Below are 18307 nucleotides of genomic sequence, written 5' to 3' on the forward strand. Positions count from 1 at the left end.
CTGGCCACTTAATAAAGACTCTGTTAGTAATGTGTGCACAGTCAGACCTGGGTTCTCATTCCAGGTTCACCGTGTACTGTGTGACGTTGGACATGATCCTTACCCTCTCTAAAACCAGGGCAATCTCAGTGTGTAATAGAATTCAGTATGAATGGTGCCCCTGGGGTTATGCGCTGCAGCCGACCTGCTAAACCTAAGTGCCTCACTGATAATGAGGGCTCTTGCTCTGTAGGGTTACTTTGGAAATAATGTATATATGTAATGTGCCCAGCACTGGTGCCCCCCGTAGGTAGTAAACACTCAGTGAGCAACAGCTCACAGCATCATTTTTATTATGAATGAAAATTCTCTTGGAGGTTAGCTAAAATCTAGGATTGGAACTTCCCCGAGGATAAACCTCCACAGCCAGAGCAGGCAGGGTGGGCTGGGCACAGGCCTGTGTGTTGGGAGCATTTAAGTAGAATCAGGGGTCAGCCAGTCTCTTTCCTACAAAGAAGATAAAAGTCAGGGTCTCTTTGCCGCTGCTTCTGCATCTTCCTGCACATTAGAACAGCTTCTTTCTAGGCAGGGTCACATTCAGTGGAAACACTAATGCTGAGAAGTCCTGAACCTACACACAGAGCCTCTTCTAGACTTGACTTGGACCATAGATAAGCCACCCGTCACCAAAGAGGGGGAAGCCAGGACTCCATACATACCACGTGGACATCTAAGAAGGAGTGGCTTGAGTATCTGTGCCATGCACTCCGACTGCCATGGGGTATTTGGAGGATGACCTGCCAACACCAAGGGCTCTCCCATGCTTTCTCTGTACTGGACTCTGACCTTACTCATTTCCCAGTGTCACTGGGACTTCAAAATGGGGGATACAGGGATGACTTATTTAGAGCCTGGCTGGTGCACTCTTCCTTATCCTCTGATGGTGCAGTGGTGGTCTTTTTTGTCTCCATACCACCTCACCGTGACCACAGCAGTCTGATTGCCATTGAGTTTATCTTTGATCTGTGTTCAGTTGGAGGGCTGGAGGAGAGTGGAGTGCCAGGCAGGAGCTCTAAAGGAAGATCTAGATATTAGCCAGGATTAAAATGGCTAAGAAAAGGACCCACGACAAACCCTTTGGGACACTCATTGCAGCAAGAACAAAAGCTATCCACTGAACCAGGAATGAAAGGTCGAATGGGAAGCTGCTTCACTGTGCCATTTTTCTTTCCAGGTTAGCATAATGCCTTCCTCTTCTCCCTTTCCCTTCTCTTGGTTCACTGGAATTCTGTGTAATGGTCACCAGAAGAGGATCTTGGCATTGACTGTATATTCCCAGAGATGGAAGGTCATGCAAAGAAAACCAACAGGTCCGTCCTTCCCCAACCAGAGCCCTGCATATGCCACTGCACTTCAGAAGTCTCTCCAGTGCTTGCAGTGCTGGGATGCCGTTACCTCTCCAGTTAAATAAATCTAAAACTACTGACCCAGGATTTTTATAGCAACACTGCAACCTTATATGAGGAGATGCAACAAATAGTCCATTACCACTGATTGGACATGGATTTTTGGCCTGGCCACTTGCCACTTGGTGATTTTAGAATAGGGTCACTTTCGGAACTGGAAGATTCCTTGTAGGAGGGCACTGCTGTTTGCTAAATAGTTGTTGCTTATCTTCATGCCCTCTTATAGCTGCACTCCGGCTCCTGAGCGTGGGGCCGGTCTCTCTGTTTGCCTGGCAGAGACGGCCAGAGCTCATCCTTCATCGGTTTACAGGGCTGCAGACGTGGCCATTTCCAAACGCCCAGGGTGCACTTAACCACTTCCTCCTTCTGATCTCAGCACTTCCACTCTAAACACATCAGCAGCTTTATAACTTGCATTTTATTTTGCTCTGTGTTTTGGCCCTTCAGGTATTTGTGGGAGGAAGGTGGGGAGACTGGCGAACTGTGTTGTCATTGATTTCAGAATTACACAATCACACCCTGAGTCACTGTCCCTGGAGAATCATGCCAGGGCTCTCACTGCTTTCACACATGGCTTTTTATGGTTGGGTTCTGTTTTATATTTGACATGTGACTCCTACCTTGGTTTCACCATCTGCAAAATGGGAGCACTCAGCCCTGTTCCACCTGGAGAATGCTGAAAGGCATGGTGGCGAGACCCCTGAGGAGCCCCTCGTCATTCCCACGTATGCAGTAAAGGGTTGCCAGGCCCTAGATGACAGATAACCACCCACAGGCTGAGGGCACTGTGTGACCTGGAGAGGAAGCTCCGGTGAGACAGTTTTTTTCCTCATCTGCATCTGAATAGTTAGACCCAGTTGATGAAACAAGAGAAGTGTCCTTCCTGGACCCTGAGATCGCACCATTCTTTACCTCGTCGAGCTAACCTTGGGTCATATTTCCCCTTTCCCTCTGCCATGCCATCTGTCTGTTACATTGCCTCTCACTTGACATGACTTTGGTTCTAATAAGCAGTACTTCGTAAACGGTAGCTGTCCCCAAGCACTGAAGAATTCTCTCGGTCTTCCTTAAAGCCAACTGCTTGGGCCAGGTCCTGAGAATCAGACACTACACGTATGTCTTTCTGTTATGGGTTGATATGCCCGTCTGTGGTAATAGTGTGCCCTGTTTCCTGCTTCGCTGGGGAACACTGTATTTACATATTACATCATCAAGCCTGTCTGCACATGATCCCAGGATTCAGATCCAACCTCTCACCTTTTGATCTTTTTGACATGTCTTTCAGCCCGGAGTGTTTCAAGGGTCAGGCTTGAACCCCGGAAGCCATTGTCTTTGCCAGTAGCAAGTATGATGCAAGATAGTTTCACCTTTATCTGCTGCCTATCTAGTTTTTTGGGGGGGGGGGTTGCCAGTTGACCCAGGGGGTGGGGTGAGTACAGCGAAGCTAGAGATTACTCTCGAAGCATTTGGTTCTTGCTTCCCCATACAGAATTTTAGTCAATTGTCGAGATAACCTAGCCAGACACCACTGAAGAAGGGCAAAGTCAGAAATTCATGAGGCCTTGGGACCAGCAGCGCCTCTCAGTGTACAGGAGGAGAAGCCACGTGGCTTCTATCAAGCACAGGAGGTGCGGAGGGAGCCCCGAGGCTGCTCTCCATGGCAGCCCTGCCCGGGGTGAGGAAGGGCTCTAGTTGGCACGTTCCCACGTCCCCCGAGCATCCTTAACACCCCGTGACAGGGAGACCACCTCCAGGGAGGCCCCGTGTTCTCCCACTGCCAAGAATTCTTCTCTCTGCCCTTCCTCTCTCACTTCTTCACCCTCCCTCTTGTGTTTCCGTCATTTGTACAGTATCATTGAGAGGTGTTGAAGAGATCAATAGCAGTTCACCTTTTCCCTTATTGATTAAAGCGGCGGCAAGGACAAATGGCAGGCAGTCCCCATTCATTGATCATGAGCGATCCATTTCCTACCAAGCCGTCAGTGACCTCTCCCTCTGCCTGTTACTTTGCTGGTCTGCAACTTGGGCTACTCTTGTTGCTGGGCTGCTATAACAGGAATGAGAGAACCACTGGGTTTGGCTTGTATAACCAAAGCTGGGTGGGGAAGGAGACTGTGGGCAGTGAGCGGGAAAAGCCTGGGGAGCCTGTTCTTTGACTTGTGGCTTTATTTGAGGGGCTGGCCACATGGGCTGTACTCTCAGGTAGAGGCGGCGTGGCGTGGCTGCCTCCCCCAACACTTTCCTCCCCCTGTTCTCCTAAAGTGCACAGCCTGCCTTTATTACACACTTTTCTACAGAATGTAAATTGAGTACGCTGAGCGAAACGCCCATGACCCCTGTGAAGTGGCTGCTTTTGCTGTCCGTGAGCCTTAACTCTGGCTCAGCCCGAGGGAATTAGTGGGGTGGGGAGTGGGGGAGGAAGGGTTCTTATGTTAGGAGGACTCTGTTTCCACCAGGGGTGAAGAATGGAGACAGTTCTTATCAGCTGCTTTCTTTCTCACCTTTAGAAACAAGCCCCAGAAGGGTGGGTGCCTGTGTGCGTGTGCTGTGCGTGTGCTGTGCGTGTGTGTGTTGTTCTGTTCTCCCTCAGTGGAAACACCCTCTGGCTCTCACTTGGGGAAGGTGATGGAGACACCCTCCCCAGGCCCAGCCCCTTCATGACATTTCAGGCACCGAGCACTAAAGAGTTGGTTTTTAAAACCTGCGTCTCGAATGGCAAATATTATAACGTCACTCACCTGGTGTGACGCCAAGGCTCTTTGAATCCCAGGGCACTTAAGAGGGAGGTTGGCCCTGACTGCAGAGGCAGCCCTCGGCTCACCCAGCCTCTTTTCCCCTTGTGTGTGGTGGTCTGAATTTTGTTGGTTCTCTAACACGTACCTTTACACAGAAGCACCTGTTGTCCACCATGCCCCGCAGGGTCGTTAAGCCCTCTCAGTCCCTTCACAGCATGAGCCAGTTCCAGAAACTGCAGTCAGTAGAGTTTTGACTGCGGAGCAGCAAATGTTTGGAGGGCCGCCCAGAAGCTGCCGCTGCTCCGTAACCTGCGCCACCCGGCAGAGGGAGCCACTTACCTGAGCAGGCACTTCATGGGAGTCGCGGTTCCCAGAGCTGTGGTTGCCGTCAGGCAGCTTGCAGTCTTTCGTGTCAGCCCGAGCACAGGGCCCGGCTTCTGCAGAGGAGTACTGCCATTGCAGTCACGTATCCTGAGTGAGTGCCCAGTGGGTCAAGGTCACTATTTTGGATGCCCCTCTCCCAGTAGGGAGATTTCACTAGAAACCCAGTGCCACTATGTCAGGTAGCTCTGCGGTCTGCAGGTGCCAGGCCCGGAGAAGGCAGCCAGTGCTCCGTGAAGCTGGTTAATTACATGTGAGCTGCCAGCAGGATGACTGTTCCTTTCCTATGGATCATTAGGAAACCATCCCGGCCGGCATAGATGGGGCGAGGGAAGTCTGATAATTCCATCACCTCCCTCGGCTTCATCAGACAGGTCTTCCTTTCCTCCCTTTCAGTCTAAAGCTTTCAAAATGGCTGGGGAGGAGGAGAGGAGGGAAAAGAAGTTTCCACTTAATGCACGTGTTTTTCTCCTAAGCTGGAAAGTGGCCCCCTGCTTTCAGATCGTCTTGGCAGCCAGAGTACGGAGGGTTCGAGGCTTGCCATGGGTGGGAAGTGCTAGTGGCTCAGCTCCTAATACATTTGCAGCAAACTACAGAACGGGCCCTGTTTGGAGACGAGGCAACGAGTGCAGCAGGTGGCAAATAGTCCGGCTCCACTAGGGCCCTGGATGGGCACCATCTTCTTCCTTCAGCCAAGGCAGCCTCAGTTCCTGCTATGCCTGAGTACAGAAAGCACTTCTGGTTTTTTAGAAGCTTTTAGGCAAAGATGGGAGAAGGCAAAGCAAAGAAAATATGGGAAACTCAGTCTAGTTAAAAACACTGCCCCGTCAAACAACCTAAAATAGAGCTTTTCCTTTGTCAGAAGAATGTAGAATAGAAATCTGCATTTCTCCATAGAGCATTGAGTGCAAAAATAAAAAAGGGATTATAAATAGAAATAAGCATGACCCATTCAGCTTCCAAGGACTTGAGCACACAGCCTTCTGAATACTGCCTTAGAGCATTTTATAGCTATGAGGCCTCTAGCCGTTATACTGTCCAATCCAAACGGTTCACAGTGGTTGAGAGCCGAGGCCGGAGGAAGGTAATCACTAGGGCACGTTCACACGGTAATTCATAGACCTGCTGTCTCCACGCTCCCATTGTATTGCTCCCCTCGGCACCTCCCAGGCAAAAGCCACTGCCACCTGTCCATCCACTCGCAGTACAGGTGGCAATAACTGGAGAGTGTGACATCGGTAGCGTGTAAAAGGGAGTCAGGTGAATGTGACAGGTGGACAGAAGTGGTAAGCAACGTGTGTTCTCTACGCTCCATTGTGAGAAAAGAACAAGAAGCTAAGACAGGAGGAAGTCCTCTGGGGCCTCTGCGTTCTGTAAGGGAGACTCGCTAGACAAGGGTGCCGCGAGAACGGCAAACAGGACGGGAAGGCCTGCCAGAGCGGGAGGAGGACAGGTGTCTGACCCACCTGGAATCGTCCACTGCTTTTCCTGACATGTGAATCGTAGAAAAGCTGTCTTTCTTGCCAAAAACTAAGCTTCACGAGAGCCCAGAAGAAGCAACCACGGAGTGCCAAGTCGAGGGTTTTTTCCTTTTCCTCTGTGTGCGTGTGTTGGGGATGAGGAGGGCGGTTTACAGAATTGCTTTGCTTCGCTTTTCTCACTGAGAGAGGGGCGTAGGGGTCAGATTTCCTGTCTGGATTGCCCTTGAGCTCCTTGGGGAGCTGGGATTGCCCCCCAGGCTTGAGCTCTGTGTTCTGGTCACGTTCGGCCCAGGCACAGGATAGCCCCCCAGCCGCCCTCCCAGCATCCCGTGCTCTTAGACCTGCTCCCTCTACTGTCACAGGAGGCTGATCCGAAAGCCGTGCCGTGGTATCAGGGTCTGGGCTTCACCTCCACCCTATAGCTGAGGCAGGTTACCCATCTTGTTAGCGGTGGTGTCTGCCTGTCTTTCTTGGGATTGTCAAGTGGGGGAGGAACAGATTACATTTTCCAGCAATTTAACTTTATTAACTCTGACTTTTTCCCCCTTTTTCCAAAGCACAACTGAATGGAGCTAAACACACACACAAGGGCTATATTTGGTCCTGATGGTGCTGTAGAGTAGGGAGGGCACAAACATAGAGGATTGTCTGCTAGGACCTAGTAAACACAGGGAGGTGTCAGGGCTGGAGAATTCAATAGTAATAATAAGCATTTATACGGTGCAATGACAACTTTGATACAGGGCATAATCTTCTGGGGATTGCTATTAATTGTGCTTCTGCCTGTGAATGGCCCCCTGGTGAGGGGCTGTGAACACCACTCAGAGTTAAGCTATATTAAACATCAATTAAAACAGCGTAAAATAGAAATGGAATAAAATATGCAAAGGTCAGAGTGGCTGTGAACATGCAGACGAGAGAGGGGGGAGAGGGGTTAGGGCCTGGTGAGCCTAGTACACTGGTGGATTCATGCTCCTAGTTGCTCTAAGCTTTTGAGTTTTCAGGTTTAGAAGGGTTGCCAGAGAGTGAATAATGGTACCCTCCAGCTTCCCTCAGTTCAGTTCTTCCCCAAAAGGGTTTCAGAAACTACTCATTGCGGCCAGTAAGAAATGAGCAGACACAACCAGGCAATCTACCAGCACTGTCCAATAGAACTTTCTGTGAGGACGGAAGTGTTCTTTACGTGTGCTGTCCAGTATTGTAGCATCTAGCCACTTCTGAGTACTGTGTACTTGAAATGTGGTTAGTGCAACCGAGGCACAGAATCTTTAATGAAATTTAAATAGCAACGTGTGGCTACTGGCTGCCATACTGGACAACGCCAGACATTTGCCCACACTGAGCACTCAGGAGATGTCCGATTGGCACTCTCCTTCCTGAACCAATTTGTGCCTTCTCCCACACCTCACACTGTTTTTTTCAATACTTTTTTTTTTTTTTTGGACCCAGTCTTCTCATGCTTTTGACTTAAGCTTCCAAATTCTTTCATAAGGGTCACACGCAAGGCCAAGAGATGAGAAAGGAGAACAACGCCTGCAACAAACAGGCGGTGGCTTTGTCCTTGCCCCCTTTTCTTCTGACAGCCCAGAGTCAAGCTAATACCAGATGTTCCCCACTCTCCCAGGCAGAAAAGAAGTGAATGGCTTTGGATCTCTGGCTGAAGATCAGATCTACGGCACTGTCACTGTCCCCACTGAACATCTGATTCAGTTGCTGAATCTGACCCTTGAGTTCCCCAGAACCTGCAGGGATTTCAAATTCCCAGGTCATCCAGGGAACACTCACCTGAGGTCCCTGTGGCACCTGAACTGTGAAAATACCTTTACCCATAGCTCTTTCAATACCTGTTGAGTCCACTTATTGCAGTGCCATAGTATAGTGGAACAAAGCACTGGACTTGTAATCAAAAACCCCGTGTTTAAGTCCTGGCTCCTCCATTTACTGAATCTGTGACCTTGACAAGAATCACTATACCTCCCTGGGGCTTCATCTTCCCCCATAAAAATGACTCGGCTAGACTGAATGACCCTCTGGGTGCTGAGAGGACCTAGAAAAGAGATCCAGAGAAAAGAGCCCCTCATTGCCATGAAGCCCTACGCCTCCACTCCGTTACCCCTTCAGGTGTCAAGCCTGCATTTCAAGCACCCCTTTCCTGAGGCCACCGAGAGGCCTCACCTGTGTCTAATTACCACTGACTCACACTTGGAAGTTGTCCAGCAGCACAGACACGCCCTGAGCCAGAATGGGTGGCATGCCCCGTCCCCCCGCCAATTATTGTCATACTCCTGTACATCTTGGGGAGTCGACGACAGTCCCCAGTGACTGTGGGGCATCCTCAGAGATGGTGTTTTAGCCTGCTGCAGAAGGCGGCGGGGGTTTCCTGGCTTAGGCAGTAGGTCCATAAAGAAAAGAAGGGTTTGGGAGCTGCCTGATGCGTGCCAACCGTCCTGGCTGGCTAGTTGTTCGCCAGCCCCCTCCTCCCAGCAGTCACTATTCGCTGCTTCAGGGATTGTCCCCAGCTGCCCAGAGCCCCTTTGTGAGCCAACACCGCACAGCTCACAAAGGGCCCTGTAGCATCTCTGACTGAGGAGCTGGTGAGCAGACGCCCTCAATAGAGGTATTTTTAGCTGCAGTGATACAGCCTCATCTTTTTGCAGGATGTGTAGGGCTTTTTTTTTTAATGAAATAAGTAAGATTGAAGACTGGGGTCCCAAACCCCAGCGCCCACACCCAAGAAGTTTTGGTGCACCCCACTCACCAGAGGCCTCATTAATCCTGCCTACAGCCAGGCGCTGAGGCTCGGAGTTGGCCCAGAATACCAGGCGGGAGAGACAGTGTGCACAGGGAGGAGAACCAGAAATAGAGCAGGCCTAATGCAGGCTGGCCTGCTGTGAGGTGCTGAGGGCCCTCTGGGCAGCTGGGAACAACTCTCCTTCCAAGCCTTTCAGACCTTTGATGGGTCTGGGGGACCGAGTGAGTGGGCCTCACAGTTAGGACAGCCTTGCCTTGAACGAGGGATTCCGTCCTGTGGCTTGCTGACTTCCTAATGCTTTCGTTTTCCTTTCCTTCATCCTGGCCTGGGACTCAACTTTTCCTTGCCTTTTTTTTTTTTTTTTATTGTATACCATGTGACGGGGGGTTGTAGGACATTCGTGGAGCTTGTGTCAGACCCCATAGAGGAGTCCTGGGGTGATGAGGCAGTGGCTCTCACCCCACCTGCACACTGGGATTGGGAGCTGCGGGAGGCTCTTAGGAAAGATCCTAATATCCGGGCCTCCCTGGCTTCATCAAGCGCCAGATTTTTACTTTAAGTTCTCCAGGCATATTAGGTGATAGCAAGGAATAATTTTATTAATCGTGTTAGGTGCGATAGTGGCATTGTGGTTATGTAAGAAAATGGCTGTGTTTTTTAGAGATGCATTGCTGAAGTATGGAAGGGCAAAATGACATCATGTCTGGGCTATGCTTTGAAATACTTCAGCAGAGAGAAGGGGGGATAGATGAACCAAATATGACAAGTTCAATGATTGTTGAGCCTGGATGGTTGGTGTATGGGAGTTCATGACAATTCTCTATTTTCAGTGTTTCACATTTTTCAAATTGAAAGGTTTTTCTAATAGTGAAAAAAAATGTTAATTAAAAAGCTCCCCAGGTGATTCTGATGCTCATCTCAGGTTGAGAAGCAGTGGTTTAAGAGATTAAATTTGGATCCCCACACCGTAGATCAGCTCTGATTTTGGATAACCTAAGACCTTTCAGGATGAGTTCCTACGAGTATCTGGACCCCAAACTCTTGGGTAGGTGAGGAGCAGGGTGGGCACAAAGAACAAAGCAGACCTGTGTCTGTCGTCAGAGTTCACAGTGGACAGCTGGACCGCTTTGCCTCTTGCACGCAGTGACCTCAGTGCCACCCAGCCCCGAGCGCTGTTGTGCCGTGTAGTTTGCCTGCCAGCGCTCCCACACTCCAGCCTGAGGACCTTGCTCGCCACACAGGAGATAGAAGACAGCTGCATTGTGACACATGCCACGGGGGGTCCTGATTTCCTCCGTGTTCAACACTATTCCTAGTGGGATTCTGCTGAAGCGGCAGGCGGGGGGAGGGGCTGAAACCTGCCCCTCCCCCTGCTCCCAGGAGCCCCCGTGTCCTCAGCTCTGCGTGCAAGTCTCCTCAGTGCCTCTTCCAACTCCCAAGCAGGATTTTGCCCCGGCTGCCCAGCAGGCGGGGCAAATAGCAGCCTGCTGCAGCCACACTAAATGGAGCTCAAGCTAGAAGCTTCCGCGCTACGTTTACACAGCACAGCCTCGCTTAGGACCCTGGCTTGGCAGCTCTTTGTTCAGGGGGCTTTGCTATTTACACCTCAACGTTCAGTGCGTCTGTGTGTCGCTAAGGGAAGCTGAAGCAGAGAGTGGGCTCAGACTGCCAAGGTCAACCAGCCCAGAGCTTCACTACCCATAGTATTTACTGAGAGCCTGGGTGCCCTCCTTCCCACTCCCAGGGGAAGCCTTGACATAGTCCTTTCAGCAAATGCCAGCTTGAGAGAAGTGCGAAGTCACCTCCTGCGCCTCTAGGAGGGCCTGGAGCAGGTCGTCCCCCCAGGGTCTGAGTCAGTATTGGTCCTGCTGCTGTCCGGGGCCCACATCCAGAATTCCAACGGGGGGACTTGCTTCCCCATAAGAACGAGCAGCCTGGGAGGCGCTCTTTGGCTGGGAGGGGGCAGAAGCTGTCCCTGACTCTGTGCTGCTCCCTGGCACATATCTCCCATCGCCACGCTCAGACCATCCATCGTAACTGTTTCCCCCGCTGTGCTGAGCTCCTCAAGGGCAAGGCCCAAGCCTTTCATGTCCGCTGTTCCCCAGTGCCTGGCACAGTGCTGGTCGCCAGACGGGCTGTAAGTAAGCACACACATGAATAAGTGAACCACAGAAGGGCTCCGGCCGGGAGTGCCATCAGCTAAGGATCAGAAACCTACCAGTTAAGAAAGTAGTTTCTCGTTCGTTTAGGCTTCTGAACCTAAACTGGGTGCTGATCGGGAGCCCTGCCTGAATCAGCTTGTAGAGCAGCCTATGACGAGGGAAGGCTTCTCTTCTTTTCCCACCTTCCTCAGGAATAAATGGTATTCTCTCTGTGCCTCGATTTCTCCCATTTGATATTCATGGGCCTCTGAACATCTGTCCTCTCTCCCTCCTTGCCGGGGGCTCTGAGCAGGCCGACATGTTTGTAGGAGGGTTTCCCTGTATTTTTTCAGGGCCGTCAGTCGAGTGGTACCTGGCTAGTTTTCTTGGAAGTTACTCTCCTGAACCTGAATGAAACCTCAGGATCCCTGGCTCAGCTTAAGCAAAACCATGTACAGGAGGCGCGCTTCTGGAGTTAGTGACAGGACTGTCCTGTCTGAGCGCTGAGTCTTCTCCCTGCTCTCTCAAGTCTAGAGCAGAGGCTGTCATCCTGGGCGTGCCCTCGGATCACCTGGGTACATTTTGAAAATATCCAAGTGCTGTCTCCTCCATGTGTGATCTAGAGTCGGGACACTGGTATTTTTTAACAGCTCCCTCAGTGTGGGGAATATGTACTTGGAACTGACAACCACTGTCTTTTCAAAGCGTCTTCACCAGGAGGAGCTGTACGGCACTGAGCACCCCACTGCTGGCCTTCCCCCCTCACCCACCCCCACCAACCACAGGAAGGTGGAAGAGCAGAAGAGTGTCTGTCGCTCCGGGCGCCCCGTGTCGCCTCCCTTAGCTAGCTCTGAGACGCAGCTGCCATCCCAGGCCGAGTGATTGACAGCGCAGGCCTACCCACACGCACACACACAGCCCAGGGCTGCTTAACCTCAGGCAGGTGACTGGAGGGGAACAGGTGTCTGTGGACAGCAGTTCGATTTTGTTTCAGAGGGCATTAGTGAGGGAGAACAGTCCAGAGCTGTCTTTGCAATTTGTTGAAATGAAGGCTTTAAAAAAAAACATCTAGCTCAAGGGATTCTCACCTGGGTTACGCCCACCAGCTCCCAGGCGTCACATCCCGCCCTGCAGTAGCAGAAGCGTCTGCCTCAGCAGTGAGAGGCAGGCCAGACACCAGTTGAAATCCCAGACGGCGTCCTCCCCTCCCTCCATCTCTTGTCAGATATTTCAAGCTTTAAGTCCTCACTCGTGCTCTGCCTACTTGGCTGGCTGTTCTTGCACTTGAGCGGCTTGTTGGCCTGGACAGGTCCAAGCTGTCGGAGCCGTCAGGAGCTGCACCTCCCCCCTCGCGTCTCCTGTCTGAGCCAACCTTGACTCACAGTAGTGCAGACGGCCCCGGCCTTATCCAGTGACGCCCGCCACTGCCCTCCTCCTCCTGTCCTGCTTTCCCAGCGATGAAGGGGCTGGGCCAGGCCTGGCCTGCAGGTCAACCTGGGGCTGCCACGGAGACCACTCTTAGTTCATGCTCTGGCATATTCACCCAGACAACACGCTAAAAATAAATAAATATATATATATATATATATATATATATTTTAATCTGAACCACATAGGACAAGGGTACAGCAAGGTCTAAGTTCAGATTATGCAGGAAACACTTTCCAGCCTGCATGAGAGCGAATCTGTTTTTGCAAATAGCCTTAGTTTTACCCACTCTGCTTCCTAACTATTCCTGGGAGCTGAGAGAGAATGAGGCGAGAGCAGAAATAAGCGTTCCTCCTTTTCCTCCCCTTCTCTCCCTTTAATGTAGACTGGGCAACTCCTCTACAGCACCTCGGTTTCTCAGACCGGCTCCAGGTGCCGAAAGGTGGTGCCCTGTAACATACCACTGTAATCAGTTCATTTCCTTTCTCCTTGTCCCTCTCCAAGAGAAATGAAGTGGCAGGTGACAAATGTGAGAGGGGTCGTGGGTGACCTTGTACACGAGAAAGACATGCCGCACCAGGGCTGGCCTCACTCTGCCTTTCCCGGTGCTAGGTCCCTGCCGAGCTGCAGACGCATAGGAATAAGGGTCCCATTTAGCCGGCTCGGCCTGAGTGAGACCCGCAGCCATGCCCTCTGGCAGCAGCCTGCAGCAGGGAGGGATGCTGCGGCAGCAGGCTCGTCAGCCACCGGTACAGCTTTGGATGGGGCAATCAGCGCAGACACTTTGGCTCACTCAGGTCGTCTGTAAACCTAAGGGACCCCAGCAGCTATTGGCATGCCATTGCTCCAGCAATACCAATATTCACGTGATTTACCCTGAGGCTTAGCTGCTACCCACATTATTTCCAAGAATTCTTCTCCGTTAGAGGAAACAGTCTGAGGCTGCTTCAACACAGCCCCTAAAGCCAACCCTTTTCATGCGGGAATATCAGGACTGAGATATACGGTATCTTTATTGGCACCCAAGGACCAATAACATAACTGACTAAAGACAGAGGCTGCCTGCAGAGCCTCTATCCCCCCAGTTAGAACCAGTCATTTGATGAGCATTCTCATGTCCTAGTGAACGTGAGATGGTGGATGGGATGGAATTAAGGGGGCTGATTCCACTCCAAATATCATGGTTACCTACAGCCTAGGGTTGGGGTCTACTCTCTTCTATCCGATTTGCTAAGTAAGGAAGAAAGATCTTTTACCCTAGTCCAGTACCTAGGAACCTTTTTGTGTCTCTAAAGCCACATGATACGTATCACCAAACTGGTCGATTTCCTGTTCTTCAGGACTGGCCCTGTTCTCCGGGGCTTCTGTCCAGCAAGGTATGTTGCTTTCTCTTCCTGCTACAGTTGCTGCTTAGCCTGTTAGCCCCAGGAAACTTATTCTCTTGGATCCATTTTCTTCTCTTCAAGTATCACCACGTTTTATCGACCTGCCTGCTTTCATTTTTGATCCACACGTCCTCGTCATTTAGAACCGCTGGACTAAGGTGACCTGCGGGCACAGTCCAGGTTCTTGACTTGGGTCCCAAGGGTCCGAAATTGACAGGATTTGTCTAAACCCTTAAAGTAACCTTTTTGTAGCCAGGAACCTTAGCAGATACACTACCCCCCACCCCACCCCTTACCCCCAGTGACAAAGGAGCCTTGGAGCCGCTGAGCGCAGTGACTAGAGGGCAGCAGAGCTCCAGCGGGGGATGTGGGGATGCTGCCATCTCCTTCCGGCCCAGCCTCTCGTCCTGTAACGGCGGCTCAGAGGCTTGGAGGTTGGGGTAGGGAGGTTCCGCCCTCTCAACTCACTGTGGCACTGCCTGTAAACCTGCCGAGCTAGGGACCTAGAGAGCTGCCTGCACTGCCCCCATCATCTGGGTGCCTGCTTGACGCCAGGATGCCCTGGGCCCGAGGGGGCTGCATAAGTACAGCTGCAAGCTGCCCAGCTAGATTGTTCTTGTTGTCCCAGCCCAAGGCGACCTCTCAGGCTCCGTGTGTGGCATTCACTGTAACTTTAGGCATGAGAGATGGCACTGTTATCTCTGGGGGCAGGTAGGGAAAAGATTCCCCAGCTGAGTCTTCCTGGGTCTCAGTTCCAAATGGAAAAGCACAACCCTCCCCCACCCCAACCCGTCATCGTCTCCCACTCTGCACACCCGATTCTGCCTCAGGCCATTTCCCAGCCGCAGCTCTACTGGGGGCAAACTCTTTACCCTCGTGGTACTTTGTAAGCTAGAGCAGTGAGGCCCAAACTTCCAGAAGCGAGATGAGATGATCTCGTGGGGCTGACAGGTACAGCACAGCCAGCATTTGTTTTGGGTGTTGATTTCCACATATTAAATGGTTCTCGTTGCCACTGCCACTGAACTTCCTTGCCCCTGTGTGTGATGGCCAGGTTCTGTATCAACCATGAAGTCCGTGCAGGGACAGAGAGCTTTGCTGCTGTGCTCTGGCACCTGAAAACGGTTCTGTCTCCAGCACGGAGCTGCCAGTGGGGAACTGCTGAGGTGACACGCTAGAGAATCGCCAGGGAGACCCCTCCATCTCCTGCCAAGCTAAACAAACCCTGCCCTGCACGGTTCTGAATCACACCTCCCTGCAGATTCATTCCTCCTTCCCTGGCTCAGCTAGGGTACCGCCTTACGGGAAAGTCCTGGGTGTCAGCAAGAGAGGCGTTTGAGGAGAAAGGAACTGATGGAGGAAGGGGGAGTGCCACTCAGTCATCTTTTAAGCAGAAAGGAAAAGGTCAGCGGAGCCACACGGGGCCTGGGCTACATCAGTGTTGACTCTGCCTTGCTGCAGCAAAGGGACCGGCTCACCGGGGCCAGCAGTGGGCACTGCCAACCCTATCCAGCTGCCAAGCACAAAGAAACGCGTGCTCTGTATACACAGATGGGTCTGCATGTCAGCATGAGCCTGTTTTTAGCCCTTGCCCAGGAAGGGCAGCCCACGATACAGTAATTTAATTAAATTTGCTTCTCTCCATGGCCCACATATTTGAAGAGGTTTGGGGGGGAATGAATCTGGCTGAGGAACATTACCCTGCCGCTCTGGCACTGCCCCAGAGCTGAGCCGCAGTACCATAAAGGGTCTTGCCATCCTGAACACGGCCCAGGGCATCTGTCTGCACTGCAGGCTCTGTGGCCGGGCTGCCTGCTGGCACATCTGGCAAGGCAGCCTCTGGAAGCAGTGCATCTCCATCACAGGGAAGCCACTGGGGGCAAAATAAGGGGACTCCCCACCCCCTACTCAAGACCTGCTGGCAGCAGCCTCAGCAGTACTTAGAGCCACGTATTAGCTTTTTTCCCCACCATCTTCAGTGTATGAGAAGGGAGAGGGCAGGATGAGAGGACCCCACCCCTCAACTGACACTGCAGCTTCACTTATCCCCGCAATTTCGGTGTTAGCCCACACACCTGTGCTTCTGCCCGGAAGGTGATCAGTATTTAGGGACCTGAAATTGATTCAGCTTTCATATTACCATGTTGCATATCTCAAATGCGATCAGTTTTTGTTCATTATGCCTGAGCTTAACTCGTTCCCACACACCCCACACCCCTGTGACCTCCCCCTGCCTCCCAGCCAGTGCCTGCTAGTCTTGGCATTAAGTTTATCAACTCCTCAGGAGGTGCCTAAGCTTTACTTTCTCCTGTCTTCTCCCTCCTGTCCAGAGTGTCTGCCCTTTCATCTTATCACTAACCTCTAGCCTATCTCTCAGCCCTTTTTTGTCCTAGGTCAGCAGTACCATGCCTTGGAGAGGTACATTTCTCTGGTTATCTTTCTGTCCCCCCAACAGCAGCACATCCTCCTGGCTGGTAATCTCTCCTGCATGATGATAATAGCAGCACCTCCGAGAGAAAGGGAATTTCTCTGGCACTGTTCATCTCAACACCAGCAGAACACAGGCTGTTGCTTAGGAGTGGGAATCATTAGAGTCAGGCCATTATTGGAGGGGACCAGTCTCTAGGGGAGCTAGCAGAAATTACTGCTCCTTAATAGACGGAAACTCATTTGCTCAAAGCCCCCACCCTCCTCTTTATTTCTCTGCATTCCCCACCTCCCCTCTCTTCCCAGCTTTGAAGTTGAGAAGAGAGGTAACTCCACCCGATCCAAGATGGCAAATTTCTGCTAAATTAACTTGGTTAAAAGAGATCCTTGGCTGTAAGCGGCTGTCTTTTAGAATGTTTCTACTGGGACTTCACTTGAAACCATCATGAAGGAGATAGATTCTAATTCAATATATGTGATAAAATCCTAGGCAGGGCCACTCCGTTTCCCAAGAGGGGATTTGTTGAGATGGGGGAAGAGGAGACGTTTACTAGCTGCAGGCCCCGAGTCAGCCTGGGCTGCCTGAGCTTTCCCTGTGAGGGTCTCCTTGCTCACAGTGCCAGGGAAGGTAGAAGCAGAACTCTAGACGTCCCTGCTTCTCCAGTGGTCCACTTGACCTTGAACGGACCTCTGACATGATTGAGCTTCTGCAGAACTTCCTTTCACAGGGATACCTGTTCTTTACAGCTCTTCACTTTTATAGGGATGGGGAGGGCGGCCTCAGCCACAAGTGCTCCTTCTAATTTGTTAGCTGTTTGGGCAGCCATCAGAACTCCCATGCCCTGGAACACTCATGGCTGAAGAGAAAGGAAAAGTTGCCTGATTTTTCAGCTCTAGCTGTTTGAGTGAAGTCAGGAATGGGCACCATCTGGCTGACAGCATTAAGCACAGATAAAGTACTGGCCTGAAAGGCCTTTCCCTTCTTTCCCTCCCTCCCTGGAAGCAAAGGGTGAGGGACTGCACCAAATTGCAAACTCCAGGGGACACTAATCACTTTGTAGCTTCTGTCAGTGGCGCCCCCTGGAGTTGTAAGTCGCAGTGGCCCTGCCGGTGCTAGGCTGAGAACCCAGAGACCTGGTCTCTGCATCACCAGCTAGCGGGCACTGGCAGTCACATCCCCCCTGGGCTTCGTTTTCCTCACAAATAAAATGAGAGGGTTCAACTAGATTTTCTGAATTAACTCGGAAGCTCCCTTCACTGTCTCCACATTCCTGAAGTTAGAAGCTGTAAACCATCATTCTGTCCTCAGTGACCATTGCCATTCCAAGGTCGACCAGCAGTGAGAACACACTGTGGAGCTGCCCTCAGCTGATATGATACCACTCACTGGTCAGAGCAGATGTGGACTTAAAACAGGAAGGTGGAAGAGGAATTAAAGGGAAAGCTACCCTGCAGACCAACAAGCTGAAACCAGAGGCACATGGAATAGGCCAATTCCGTGTTGTGTCTGTGCTTCTCTGTGGCTTCAGAACGTTTTTTCCTCAGACACAAGCATACGACACATCCGGTAGTTCCTGTCGCTTCCCTCACAAGGGAAACAAAATGAAATGCAAACATGTTTTGAGCTCTCTCAGTCTTGCCATATCCCTCTAAGTCTCCTCTCCCCATTCCTAATTTGAAGATTGTCTTCCCTTCCCCTGGTTCCTTTAGCAGTCTCTTCCTTGGCCCTCCCTCCTATCTTACTCCAGACTTCCCCAGTTCATCTCCTTAAGAGATGAATTGGAAGAATATGCTGTCATGTCAGAAGGAAGCCAGTGTCAATTCACACAGGCAAACGCTAATAGGATAAAGTATTATCCGACTTCCTTTAAGTCCAGAAATTAAGTCGTCTTGCAGTGGTAATAGATTATAACTGTATCCACTGCAGCTGGTGGGCTGCAGGAATAGGCTGTTAGTATGAGGCCTGGCCTCCATTTCTGGGACTGTGATGGGCCTGTTGTGAGGGGTGCGCTGTGTGTTCCTACAAACACAGCGGCACTATCCAGGGAACTGCCTACAGCTGATTCAGTTCACCTCCAGGGTGGAGCCTGAGTGGGAGGACCTGTATGAATGTTCTTAATGAACCTGGGTGA

At 51.4% G+C, this 18307-nt stretch overlaps 1 protein-coding gene across 1 annotated transcript in view; it reads left to right on the plus strand.

Annotated features, from left to right (window-relative positions):
• The window catches only part of SND1 (staphylococcal nuclease and tudor domain containing 1), a 419761-nt gene that overhangs the window by 332990 nt on the left and 68464 nt on the right, over positions 1 to 18307 (plus strand). The window lies entirely within an intron of this gene.

This window comes from Leucopleurus acutus (genome assembly GCF_964270905.1).
Source record: "Leucopleurus acutus genome assembly, chromosome: 9".
NCBI lineage: Eukaryota > Metazoa > Chordata > Mammalia > Artiodactyla > Delphinidae > Leucopleurus > Leucopleurus acutus.